We start from the raw sequence: 14,542 nt of genomic DNA on the forward strand, positions 1-14,542 counted from the left end.
TATTTTCACCCATATTTTCAAGAACAGCAACATCAGACTTGTCATTCTCACTCATCGTATTATTAGTACAAGGTTCTGTAGGGTTTTCCATACCTTGGTCTCGAGGAGGTTCGAAGTCTTGGACTGGAGCCGGCAGTTGACTAGTAGGGGACCCAACTTCCTTTCTGAGATTCCTCCTGTAATATGCTTTCCAGGGAACTTGGTTTGCGGGTAAGATTATGGGATGAAGATCAACGTCAGATACGCTACTAGGAGTAGGTTTAGTAAATTCGAAAGTGCTGTTAGACTATTCACTCTCACTCTCCCCCTGAAGATGGCTAACGGGAAAGTAGGGTCGGTTCTCACAGAAAGTAACATCCATAGTGACAAAGTATTTCCTGGACGGCGGGTGAAAACATTTATATCCGCGTTGGTGTATGGGATATCCAACAAACGCACAAGCCTGAGCCCGAGGGCTAAATTTAGTCTGATTAAGGCCAAAATTATGGACATAAGTGGTACACCCAAACACACGAAGAGGAACCTCAGACACAAGGCGAGTAGAGGGGTAAGACTCCTTAAGACAATCTAAGGGAGTCTGAAGGTGGAGGATACGAGAAGGCATTCTATTGATTAAGTGAGTGGTTGTAAGAATAGCATCTCCCCACAGGTATGATGGAAGGGAAGTGGGAAGCATAACGGAGCGAGCTACTTCCACAAGGTGACGGTTTTTTTGTTTGACCACTCCATTTTGTTAAGGAGTGTAGGCACATGAGGTTTGGTGAACAATCCCTTTGGAGGTTAGAAATTCACTAAGGTTATGGTTTTGGAATTTCCAACCATTATCACTTCGAAGAATTGCAATTTTTGTATGAAATTATGTTTCAATAGTATGATAGAAGTTTTGGAAAATGGATGAAACCTCGGATTTATCTGTGATAAGGTAGACCTAGGTAAGATGGGTATGGTCATCGATGAAAGTTACAAACCACCGCTTTCCCGATGAGGTGGTGACCTTGGAAGGACCCCAAACGTCACTATGGATGAGGGTAAACGATTGTGTAGGTTTATATGGTTGTGAGGGAAAAGAGACCCGATGTTGTTTAGCCCGAATACACACATCGCAAGATAGAGAAGAGACATCAAGTTTAGAAAAAAGGTGGGGAAATAAATATTGCATATAGGTAAAGTTTGGGTGGTCCAGTCGAAAATGCCACAACATACAGTCTTGTTCAGAAGTACTAAAGTAAGATGACAGTAAACTAACCCTAGACAAACTACTATAAGAAGTATCATCATCAAGGATGTAAAGTCCCCTGCTATGTCAAGCAGTGCCAATCGTCCTCCCCGAGCTCATGTCCTAGAAATAAACCGATTCAGGTAAGAAGATAGCTTTACATTGCAACTCACGAGTGATCTTGCTTATAGATAACAAATTGTAAGACAGTTTAGAGACATGCAAAACATTCTGGAGAGTAAAACTGTCAGAGGGAACTATTTGTCCTTTGCCAGCGATTGGAGCTAGAGAGCCATCAGCTATTCGGATTTTTTCATTACCGACACACGGGGCATACGAGATAAAGTGTTTCGAAGAACCTGTCAAGTGATTTGTAGCCCTTAAGTCTAAGATCCAGGGATTATTCCCATCAACACTAATAAGCCCAAGGGACTGAGGCATACCTGACTGAGCAATGGCACCCAGAGTCGGAGTCTTGGTCTGGCTTGCAGTAGGATCAGTTGATTGAGAGGTGCTGGCAGGGGTAGTCTCACTAATGTAGGCACGTCCTGAGTTCTGTTTCTCGTTGGAGGACCGTTTCTTACCTCTTGGGGGACGACTGTGGAGTTTCCAACACTGATCCTTGGTGTGTCATTGTTTCTTACAATGCTCACACACAGGAATTGATTTACCATTATTCTTGTCACTGTCATGATTTGAGGACCGAGCGCTAAAGGCAGCGGAGTCAATGGTAGGGGTAGTAGTACACTCATGGCATTAGTGCGATCCTCTTCCAGGCGGACTTCAAAACAAACTTCCATTAGGGAGGGAAGAGGACTTTGTCCGAGTATACGACAATAAACAGTATCAGATTTGGGATTAAGTCCTGCAAGGAAGTCATAAACACGGTCAGCCTCTTCAAGTTTAGCATATTGAGTACCATCATTTGGTGTGTCCCAAACTGTCTCTCAGCATAAATCCATCTCTTTCTAGAGGAGAGAGAGCTTGTTAAAATAGGTAGTCACGTCCAGAGTCCCTTGTTTGCAATTATGGACCTGTTTTCGCAGTGTATACAACCGAGAGGCATTCTGTCGTTTCGAGTAAAGGGTTTGAGTTGTATCCCATAAATCTTTTGTTGTGGCAGCATATAGTAGAGGCTTGCCGATCTGTGGTTCTATACTATTAATCAGCATGGACCGAGTAAGTGAGTCCTCCCCTTTCCAAAGTCGTTCCAAGGCGTCTCCTGGAAGAGGACGTACAGTCCCTCCAGATAAGAAGCCAAACTTGTGGCGACCTTCGAGGAACATCTTTATTGATTGGGACCAAGAAAAATAATTTTGCCCATTTAATTTTTCACCTGAAAAATTCCCTGTAGACGAACCCAAAGAGCCAGTTATATAATTTGATAGTAAATTAGGGAACGAAGTTACCGGATTCTTGAAAAACATCGGCAACTCGGTTGGTTTGGAATGCGTCGAAGACTCGTCCGTTTCGATGTTCGATCTGTTCTAGGGTTGATCAATTCCGTTACCAGAAAACAACGATTGTTGTAAAGAGTCAACGTACAGCGGATGCTTACTATACAGATTTCAAAGATTTACGGTTGAGGGTTGCTGTCTAGAGCTCATAGGCGGCGTGTGAGGATGCGGGTGGCTGGAAGGGTTTGATGGTTGGACATCCGAAAGTGCGTAGAAGAGAATGGGCTGGGCGGTGAGATGAAACCGCCCACGTGCCGGATGTCAAGGGCATACTTGTCCAAGGTATTATTTATCTATGGTCGTATGCCCGAATACCCCTAAATTGCTTTATCTTTATGTCTTAATAGTAGTTTAGGTTAATTCTTTTGTTTTCGTGTCGCCGAGCCACAGTGTGACATTTCGACTTTTTCATATGCAAGCCTGGCAAGGCCAAAAATCTCAATATGTACTATAGGGGGTACATGAGTAGTCGCACCCCGCCGAGCCTTGTCGCACTCTTTGCAAACTAAGCTTTTTCTTTGCAACTGACAGTCTTCAATGCCCACTTTTATGATGTTTTCAACAATTTATTTTCTCTCTCACGTTTTATAAAACCATTTTCTCAAGAACGTGAAGGGAGAATACGTCATACTGCATGTTTGTCCGCGGATTCCGAATTTCGAACGGCTGACTTGTTGATCGAGCTAAACAAGTGTCGCACAATCGTGTTGAGAAGTTACGATTGTGACAAGTGGTATCAGAGCCAAATCGGCTTATTGACAATAAGACCGAAACATGTCGTCCGCGAACCCATTGGGCAAGGCCCAGAGAGACTGACTAGTAGAGTTGGAGGAGCAGATGCTTTACCTAGTCGAAGTCCCTGTCTCCATCCGCTTCTTGGAGTCCCGTCTCGAAGAGATTGCTGAGAAAATTAACATGATCGATGCGGTAGCTGGCCGTGTCGAAGGATTATCGATACAAGAGTTGTTGGCAAGAGTCGACACTCTAGAGGGAATTGTTGGAAGAATTGGTAGCCACGAACGTGGGGACAGTTCAACGGGCTCTGTTGCCCATATTGAGGAGCGTGTCCAGGAGCTGGATAGCTCTCAAAAGACACTGTTAGAGATGATAAACGGCATGTCAGAGGATTTTCGAGCTACCCTCGATGTCGTCAGAAACGAAATCGCAGATGTGAATGCGAGACTGAGCCTCACAATGCGAGCAATGGCAAACCAAGCTCCCGCTGGGGGAGCCATTCCGGTTAGTAGAGTGAAGATCCCGGAACCAAAGCCCTTCTGTGGGGCAAGAGACGCGAAGGCCCTAGAAAACTATTATCTTTGACCTGGAGCAGTACTTCAGGGCCACAAACATGGTTACAGAGGAAGCCAACGTCACGTTGGCGACGATGCATCTGTTTGAGGATGCCAGGTTATGGTGGAGGTTCCGATTTGTTGACATGCAGGAGGGACATTGCATGATAGATACTTGGGACGCTTTGAAGAGAGAAATTCGCTCACAATTCTTCCCCGAAGATGTCGAGATCTTGGCTCGACGGAAGTTACGCGAGCTGAAACACATCGGTAGTATTCGGGAGTATGTGAAACAGTTCGCGGGGCTGATGTTGGATATACGCGATATGTTCGAGAAAGACAAAGTTTTCTGTTTTGTCGAAGGATTGAAGCCGTGGGCGAAGACAAAGCTATATGAACAAAGAGTTCAAGACCTCACGTCCGCGTACGCTGCAACCGAACGACTGTTTGACCTGTCTAACGACTCTCAGGATGCGAGACGTCATCCAAGTTCCTCATCTGGAGGAAGTAGGAACAACCGCCCAAGTTCTCCTAAAACTACGAGAGGGGACAGACGCTTTAATGGATCGTAGGTCCCATCAATCGAATACTGGAAACTCCTGGCGAGGACCAAGTAACCAGAATGTGTCCAATCGTCCTCTTAGTTGCTTCATATGTAAGGGACCACACTTGGCCAGAGAATGCCCGAACAAAACTGCTTTCAATGCATTCCAGGCATCTTTAGCCTCAGATTCAGACAACCAACCAAGTCAAACCGAGAGGGAAGTAGACCAGACGGAAGAAGTTGATAACCCTCGAATGGGGGCCTTGAAATTTTTGTCCTCTCTCCAGAAAAAGGTGCGGGAGACGAACACACCAGTGGAAAGGGGCTTAATGTACGTTGAAACCTGGATCAACTAGAAGCCAACCAAAAGCACTATGGTTGACTCCGGTGCCACCCACAATTTCATAACAGAAGCAGAAGCTAAACGTTTGAATCTCCGCTGGGAGAAGGATGCAGGAAGAATGAAAGTCGTGAATTCTGTTGCCCTACCTATCATCGGACTAGTGAAACGAACGATGATAAGATTGGGAGGATGGAGTGGCCTCGTAGACTTTGTAGGTAGTAAAGATGGATGACTTTGATGTGGTACTGGGAATGGAATTCCTACTCGAACATCAAGTAATCCCAATGCCTTTGACCAAATGCTTGGTGATCACTGGATCTACCCCCTCGGTTGTACAGACTGACCTACGTCAGCCAGATGGGTTGAAAATGATCTCGGCCATGCAATTAAAGAAGGGTCTCTCTCGAGACGAACCAACGTTTATGGGCATCCCACTTAATTCGTCAGAGAACTCAGGGGAGACAGTCCCTAAGGAGTTATGCACGTGCTAGAGAAGTACCGTGATGCGATGCCCGATAGTTTGCCCAAGTCTTTGCCACCTCGAAGAATGATTGATCATGAGATCGAGTTGGTGCCAGGGGCAAAACCGCCTGCGAAGAATGCTTATCGTATGGCACCTCCGGAGTTAGCTGAACTTCGGAAACAGTTAGATGAGTTACTCAATGCGAGGTTCATTAGGCCTGCAAAAGCTTCGTATGGGGCCCCAGTTCTTTTCCAGAAGAAGAAAGATGGGAGTTTACGATTGTGCATTGATTATCGTTTCCTGAATAAGCTCACGGTTCGCAACAAGTATCCACTTCCCATAATTACTGACTTGTTCGATCGCTTATATGGGGTGAAGTATTTTTCAAAGTTAGACTTGCGATCGGGATACTGCCAAGTGAGAATTGCAGAGGGAGATGAGCCGAAGACAACCTGTGTCACCCGATATGGTGCGTTCGAATTCCTCGTAATGCCATTTGGTCTCACCAATGCCCCTGCAACCTTCTGTACGTTGATGAACCAGGTCTTCCACGAATATCTCGATAAATTCATAGTAGTCTACCTGGATGATATAGTGGTCTATAGTACGACCATGGAGGAACATAGAGACCATCTACAAAAGGTTTTTTAGAAATTGAAGGAGAATCAACTGTATGTCAAAAGAGAAAAATGTTCTTTTGCACAAGAGCGGATAAACTTCTTGGGCCATGTGATAGAGTGTGGCCGAATTGAAATGGAAGAAGGGAAGATTGCTGCGATACGCGACTGGGCAGTGGCAAAATCAGTCTCGGAGTTACGCTCCTTCCTCGGGCTGGCGAATTACTATTGTCGATTTGTCGAGGGATTCTCCAAACGAGCAAGCCCGCTGATTGAACTACTGAAAAAAGACGTTCGCTGGAGTTGGGACCCCGAGTGCCAAGCCGCCTTCGACGGCCTAAAACAAGCCATGATGGAGGGGCCACTTCTGGGGATTGCGGATGTGACCAAACCTTTCAAAGTCGAGACAAATGCGTCAGATTATGCGTTGGGGGGTGTGCTCCTGCAGAATGGGCACCCGATAGCATACGAAAGTCGAAAGTTGAATGCAGCCGAAAGGAGGTATACTGTGTCCGAAAAAGAAATGCTCGCAGTAATACATTGTTTGAGGGCCTGGAGACAATACCTACTAGGTTCGTCGTTTGTAGTGAAGACGGACAACAGTGCAACCTGCCACTTCTTTACCCAGCCAAAGTTGACTTCGAAGCAAGCAAGATGACAGGAATTTCTGGCCGAGTTCGACTTCGAATTTGAACATAAGAAGGGGTCGAGCAACCAGGCTGCTGATGCCCTAAGTCGAAAACAAGAACATGCAGCCATATGCCTGTTAGCTGACCTCCGGGGGAGCGAGATTGGTGGGTCGGTTAGAGACACCTTGAGAGAGTTCCTACAGAAAGATCATGCCGCTCAGAATGTCATGAATTTAGTGAAGGCGGGCAAAACACGATAGTTTTGGGTCGAGGAAGACTTGTTAGTCACAAAGGGCAATCGGCTATATGTTCCTAAAGCAGAGGACTTAAGGAAGAAATTGTTGTATGAGTGTCACGACACTCTATGGGCTGGCCATCCCGGAGGCAGCAGACGTACGCCTTGCTGAAGAAGGGCTACTTTTGGCCGAATATGAGAGATGATGTCATGCAGTACACTAAGACGTGTCTCATCTGCCAACAAGATAAAGTAGAGAAAGTGAAGGTTGCTGGACTTCTTGACCCTCTACCGGTTCCAACAAGACCTTGGGAGAGTGTCTCTATGAACTTTATCACCCATCTTTCTAAGGTAGGCGACTTTGAAGCCATCTTAGTCATCATTGATCGTTTTTCAAAGTACGCCACCTTCATCCCCACCACCAGGCAGTGTTCAGCAGAAATGACAGCTCAATTGTTCTTTAAGCATGTTGTTAAGTTGTGGGGAGTCCCGACAAGTATAGTGAGTGACAGGGATGGTAGATTCATTGGCTCCTTCTGGACGGAGTTATTTTCCTTCTTGGGTACAAGTCTGAACATATCCTCAAGCTACCACCCCCAAACTGACGACCAGACTGAGCGATTCAACTGCATGCTCGAGGAATACTTGCACCATTTTGTAAACGCAAGGCAAAAGAACTGGGTCCAACTATTGGACGTAGCCCAATTCTGTTTCAACGCTCAGACAAGTTCATTTACAGGAAGAAGCCAGTTTGAGATTGTTTCTGGGAGGCAACCAGTACTGCCACACCTTGTCGATCATCCCTTTGCAGGGAAGAACCCTCAAGCCATCAATTTCACGAAAGAGTGGAAACAGACAAACGACATCGCCCGAGCATACTTAGAAAAAGCGTCGAAGCGGATGAAGAAGTGGGCGGACAAGAAGCGACGACCTCTTGAGTTTCGGGCGGGAGACCAGGTACTCATCAAACTACGACCAGAGCAAGTCAGGTTTCGAGGACGCAAAGACCAGCTCCTCGTCAGGAAGTATGAAGGACCAGTTGAAGTGCTGAAAAAGGTAGGGAATACTTCTTACAGAGTAGCGTTGCCCACATGGATGAAAATCTACCCAGTAATTCATGTTAGTAACCTGAAACCGTACTATCAAGACACTGAGGACCTGTAGCAGAATATCGTAACTCGCCCAATTATCGATCTTAGTCAGAAGGAAGACAAAGATGTTGAAGAAATTCTGGCCGAGCGAGTAAAAAGGGGCAGAAGACCCATACGAAGGATCCACGAGTATCTGGTAAAGTGGAAGAACCTTCCTGTGGAGGAAACCAGCTGGGAACGTGTCGAAGATCTTAAAGCGTGGAAGCAGAAGATTTCAAGCTTCGCCAGTTGACGGGGACGTCAACCATTTAGGTGAGGGAGAATGTCAAGGGCATACTTGTCCAAGGTATTATTTATCTATGGTCGTATGTTCGAATACCCCTAAATCGCTTTATCTTTATGTCTTGAAAGTAGTTTAGGTTCGTTTTCGTGTCGCCGAGCCACAGTGTGACATTTCGGCTTTTTCATATGCAAGCCTGCCAAGGCCAAAAATCTCAATATGTACTATAGAGGGTATATAAGTAGTCGCACCCCCGCCGAGCCTTGTCGCACTCTTTGCAAACTAAGCTTTTTCTTTGCAATTGACAGTCTTCAATGCTCACTTTTATTATGTTTTCAACAATTTATTTTCTCTCACGTTTTATAAAACCATTTTCTCAAGAACGTGAAGAGAGGCTACGTCATACTGCGAGTTTGTCCGCGGATTCCGAATTTCGAACGGCTGACTTGTTGATCGAGCTAAACAAGTGCCGCACAATCGTGTTGAGAAGTTACAATTGTAACACTGGACAGGAGCGGCGCGTGAAGCATCTTCATATCAGACGGCGGCTCGTACGGCCTCTTCAAGTTTAGCATATTGAGTACCGTCATTTGGTGTGTCCCAAACTGTCTCTCGGCACAAATCCATCTCTTTCCAGAGGAGAGAGAGCTTGTTAAAATAGGTAGTCACATCTAGAGTCCCTTGTTTGCAATTATGGACCTGTTTTCACAGTGTATACAACCGAGAGGCATTATGTCGTTTCGAGTAAAAGGTTTGAGTTGTATCCCATAAATCTTTTGCTGTGGCAGCATATAGTAGAGGCTTGTCGATCTGTGGTTCCATACTATTAATCAGCATGGACCGAGTAAGTGAGTCCTCCTCTTTCCAAAGTCGTTCCAAGGCGTCTCCTGGTAGAGGACGTACAGTCCCTCCAGTTAAGAAGCTGAACTTGTGGCGACCTTCGAGGAACATCTTTATTGATTGGGACCAAGAAAAATAATTTTGCCCATTTAATTTTTCACCTGAAAAATTCCCTGTAGACGAACCCAAAGAGCCAGTTATATAATTTAACAGTAAATTAGGGAACGAAGTTACCGGGTTTTTGGAATACATCGGCAACTCGGTTGGTTTGGAATGCGTCGAAGACTCGCTTGCTTCAATGTTCGATCTGTTCTAGGGTTGATCAATTCCGTTACCAGAAAACAACAGTTGTTGTAAAGAGTCAACGTACAACGGATGCTTACTGTACAAATTTCAAAGATTTACGGTTGAGGGTTGCTGTCCGGAGCTCATAGGCGGCGCGTGAGGATGCGGATGGCTGGAAGGGTTTGACGGTTGGACATCCGATGGTGCGTAGAAGGGAATGGGCTGGGCGATGAGATGAAACGGCCCACGTGTCGGACAGGAGCGGCGCGTGAAGCATCTTCTGGTCAGACGGCGGCTCGTACGGCTGCGAAACCACTCCCGTTGGGTAGATTGGCAGTTTCTGTAGGTTCTGGAGCAGTTTCTCCATGGCGGCGGCGGCAGTGACGGGTTCAGTTTCGATCTGGTTTTCTCCTAGGGTTTCGTTATTGCCTTGCTCTGATACCATATTGAAAGCAATTAACAACAACCCGAGACTTACGTGGAAACCAGAGAACTGGGAGAAAAACCACGATACTTTAGCTTTTATTATTTTTCTTATGAATACAATTGGTACAAATGGAGAAAATAAATAGAGTACAATAGGAGTAAGAAAGGAAAAGATCTAGGAAATATTTAGGAAATAAAATCTTATATATTATTCTTTTCAAAAATACTCTAAGGGCAAAGCCCTACTAATTCTAACAGTAGGCTTTAAGGTTTTCTTTGTGAAGATTCTGATTTCAGATTTAAGTTAACGAAAGTGTTTTACATTCCTACATCATGAAGTTGCATCCTTTATCTTTTTAAACATGTGTAGCCATATACTGCTTTAACTTTAAGTTTAAACTGTAACAATCTATTCTTTCAGTGCAGATCATACTTACGGTTGTTGAACATCATAGTGCCATTGTTCCTTGGCAACTTATAGCTGAAAGGACCGGTGTTGTTATGAAGTTTGTAAGTTTAGGTGAACATAATGTCCCAAACTTACTAGAGTTAAAGGAAATGTTTTCAACAAAAACAAAGCTTGTGGTTACCTATCATGTCTCAAAATGTACTGGGTACACCCTTTTATTTGATATTTAGCATTTTTTTAATCTATTTTCTTTTTTTACCATTCAATTTATAAACATTACTCAAATAAAACAAGTAGTAGGTGAATATTTCAAACTGAAGTGTTATCATATTACTTCAGTTATCACACTTCTAGTGGAAAGGTGTGCAGCTGAATAAAAATAATAAAGTCAAATGAATGAAGAACGAAAAGAACTGTCAGACATTTTTCCTTCTCTTGATTTGTGTCCAATTACTCTTGATATCTTTCTAATAATAACTCTATGGAAATAGTGGAATTCAGTATGATTTGATTTTTTTTCTCTGCAACTTCTATTCTTCCAATTGAAGAAATAGTTGGCTTGGCACATCATTTTGAGGCAAAAGTGCTTGTAGATGTGTGCTTGAGTGTTTCACATATGTTTGTCGATATCCAGACACTTGATGCTGACTTTCTTGTTGCTTCTTCTCACAAGGTTAGGTTGTTTTCTTATTAATTAAATGGCAAGCCTTACATTTGGGCATATGAAGATAAGGAATAAACATGCTTCAGATGTGTGGGCCTACGGGCATTGGATTCTTGTACGGAAAGATTGATCTATTGTTTGCAATGCCTCCATTCTTAGGTATGTCCTTTGAGAAGATAAGTTATGAAATTAAAATTGCATCAGTTCGTTTTTAGGAAGTCAATATCTAATTTTCATATTTGGTCCTACATGGCTCCAGATGGTGGAGATTTCTTGACTATTCCACATTTGCACAACCTCGTTCCAGGTTAGTGGACTCCATGGTTGCAATTTTGTCCTTTTATTTTACTTTAAAATGAAAATTTTCTCAATGTATTTATTTTATATGATGTGGAAAAATTAAAACGTTCAATATATAGGGCTCAAGAATTGCAAGAGAGCTAAATAACTGTCGTTTATTTAGCATTATTTGTTTGCTCATTTATTCTCATAATAATTGACACTTGATAAATCATCTTTTTGAAGTCATTATGAGATTTAAATAGATGACTTCTTGAATGGTGTTAACATTTTGTGATGTCTATTTTATTCGAACTATTCATTAATTGATGCATTTTTACACATCCTTTTATCTCTTCTATGTAATCTCTTCCTATCCAAATGCCTTTTGGTATTTGCATTAAAAAGTCTTTTTGGTGGACAATATTGTCCTTAATTCTACTAATTACTCATATCCCCCTTCGTTAGATTTGAAGCTGGGACGCCTGCAATTGGAGAAGCAATTGGTTTGGGAGCTGCTATTGATTATTTATCTAGGGTCGAAATGCAAAAAATTCATAGTTACGAAGTGAGTTGATTGAAATTTGGTATATACCCTTTGTTTGAGAATTTTTGGGTTGTGAAAAATGCGTGAAGCAACTAAATCAGGGTATCAACTAAATAATTACCTTCGTAGTAAGTTAGTAATAGAACTTTTTTTCTTTAATCAAAGAATTTAGGTATTATTTTTCTATCAACTAGGTTACCTGGAACACTGAAAATTCAGAATGATATGATAAATATGTTTACAAGTTTTAAGACTTTAGTCTAACGACGAGGAGGTGTTGTATGCTAACAGGAAGAATTGGCGAATTATCTATATGAAAACCTTCGTGCAGTTCCTAACATTCGGTTATATGGCCCAGCGCAATTTAGACTTTAGTGTATTTATAAATTATTTAATTAAGCAACGGTTTCATGGACTACATTTTTTCTACATAATTATCGATGTATACATCGTTGACACTTACCTGCCTTTGTTTTTTTCAATACAAAGTCTCAAATTCCCTGGGATCAAAATTATAGTGACTCGTTGAACTAGTTAATGAGATTTTAATTATTGCTTAATTAGCCATGTTATTTGGCAATTGCTAAGAGACATCCATAGGCATAAGCAATATTTTATGGTTGAACAAATAAGTTAGGTAGATGAAGTATTGATATATAAAATCATGTAGCTATAAATTTTATTGTTATTATTATTGGTTGGCCTAATAGTGTTAACATTAATGTGTTATTAAATATTTTGAAAAAAAAAGTGAAAAAAGAGACTAAACTAATAATCTACCCTATTATATAAGGGTGTGTTCATAGTTTTTTGGAGTTTGTGTTTTTTAGAATAGAATCAGACCAAAATCGAAAATCAAATTGCATTATGTGGTTTGGTTTGGCTTCACAGTTTTCCTTTTATTAGCATATGTTTTTTTATATATATTTTTTAAATTCCTGAAAGTGATCGTGGCTATGAGAGAGTGAGAGTGGCATGGCATGGCGGTAACGGTAGGAGTGAGAGATGTTGGAGTGGAGACAACCAAATTTAAGAGACTGAAAGTGGTGTGACCGTCGGAGGTGAGGTGAGGCGTGAGTGAGTGAGTGAGGTGATCATCGAAAAAGTTAGATGGAGAGAAAAAGAAAACATAAAGTTAAGTTGAATAAAATTGAATAGATATATATTTTCAAAGAAATATATATTTTCCTAGTAATTGGGGAATAACATTTGTATCCCTTTTGATGTGATGAATAGCCTAGAAAAAAGAACTTTGGGGATATTGGGTCAAAGTTTGGATCGAGGAGGAGAATGATTGTGAACAAAGAAGGAACATACAAAAACCCGAAAGTGTAAATTTGAAGAAAAGTTATGTAATTGGAAGTGAATTTGGAGTAAGACACGCTACAAGAAAAATGGACTTCCATCACAACTTACTATAGTGATCAATTGAAAGAGGAGAAAAATAGTTTCATAAATGTCAAAATTCATATCTTTGGTGGGTAAAAAAATGTTGTTTTCGAATTCTACTTTTTCGTGACACTTATGTGCTGTAGTAAATACATAAAATAACGCTAAATAAATTTAAGTATTATTTTAATAAATATATTTTTCCTAATTACAGTCAAACCCTAATCCCTTTTAGCAAGGAAAAATTCATAAAGTAACCCAAAGAGTAAAGTTATTATGAAAGTGGTAGGAAAATTGAAAAATCAAATTCAAATATTTTGAGAGAATTCCATTGGAGAATTATTTTTCAGCGAAGAGTAAATAATGAAAATTAATGTCTGAGAGGAGCTTTTCTTGTCCCATTGTTGATACAAGATCATTCAATATTGTTGAGAATAAATGTTTTGGTGGAATGTTAGGTAAAAGGTCGAGAAAAAAAGAAAACATAAAGTTAAGTTGAATAAAATTGAATAGATAAAGGTAACAATATAAATTTACATTTTGTCATACCTAATAAAATCTTTAAAAATGAGTTGGTAATAAAAAAGGTTTGTCTTTGATTACTTGTGAAACTACCCTTTCCCTTCCACGAAAACTCTCTCCATCACTCTAATTTGCTACACACTCCTCCGATTTGCCATTTGAGTTCGTCGAGTTCCTCTTCTTCATGTGAATTCGTAGCTATGTATGCTTTTCTTCCTTCTTTTCTTTTTTCGAACATCACCTTCTTCCATTATCCCAACCTTGGTTATGTTCGTTGGAAAATGTTTATTTGACGAAACCAGCTGGTCATACATAGCTTGAAGAACAAAGAAAGGAAGTTGGTTCTCAAGCATTATTATTATTATTATGCATGTCCCTAATTATTTCTCGTTCTATAGATTCATAGTAGCAAGAATAGACATTCTTTTGAATTATTGGAAAATGATCTGGGGAATTAAATAGTCATATACATAATCTGATATTGTAAAATCAATAAAACATCAGTTTGAGTACAAGAATCCTACAGTAAAAAATAAAAAACATAAAGTATCCTAATTCAACGAAATGTATAACTACCTCCCAGCTACTAGTTACTTCTTTACACTTTGAAGTCACTTAGCCCATGTGGAGCAAAGAGTTATTAAAGTCAATATTAGTCATACTACAATAAACAAAAAAGAAAGAAAGAAAATTATAATATTTGTCATTAAGTCTCGTAACATAGAGACATTGTAGTTGAATAAGTTTAGCCCTTGTCTTTGAATGAACAAAATACAGAGAAGGTAAGTGAGTAGACCCATAAATGATCCAATTTGAGTTTTTACAATCTATCTTTTAGACAATATAGTAGATTGAAAATCTAGTTAATACAACAATTAGTTTTAAAATCAAAATGGAGTACATGTATCCAAAGGTAAGTACAAAAGCAAGATTAGATTCGTAGATAGTTTTTGAAGGAAGTTCAAATAATGAACTCTGCATCAGTTTGAGTTTTTTCCTTATAAATATTCACTCATT

The sequence above is a fragment of the Cucumis melo genome, chromosome 4 (assembly GCF_025177605.1).
Source record: "Cucumis melo cultivar AY chromosome 4, USDA_Cmelo_AY_1.0, whole genome shotgun sequence".
Taxonomy (NCBI): Eukaryota; Viridiplantae; Streptophyta; class Magnoliopsida; order Cucurbitales; family Cucurbitaceae; genus Cucumis; species Cucumis melo.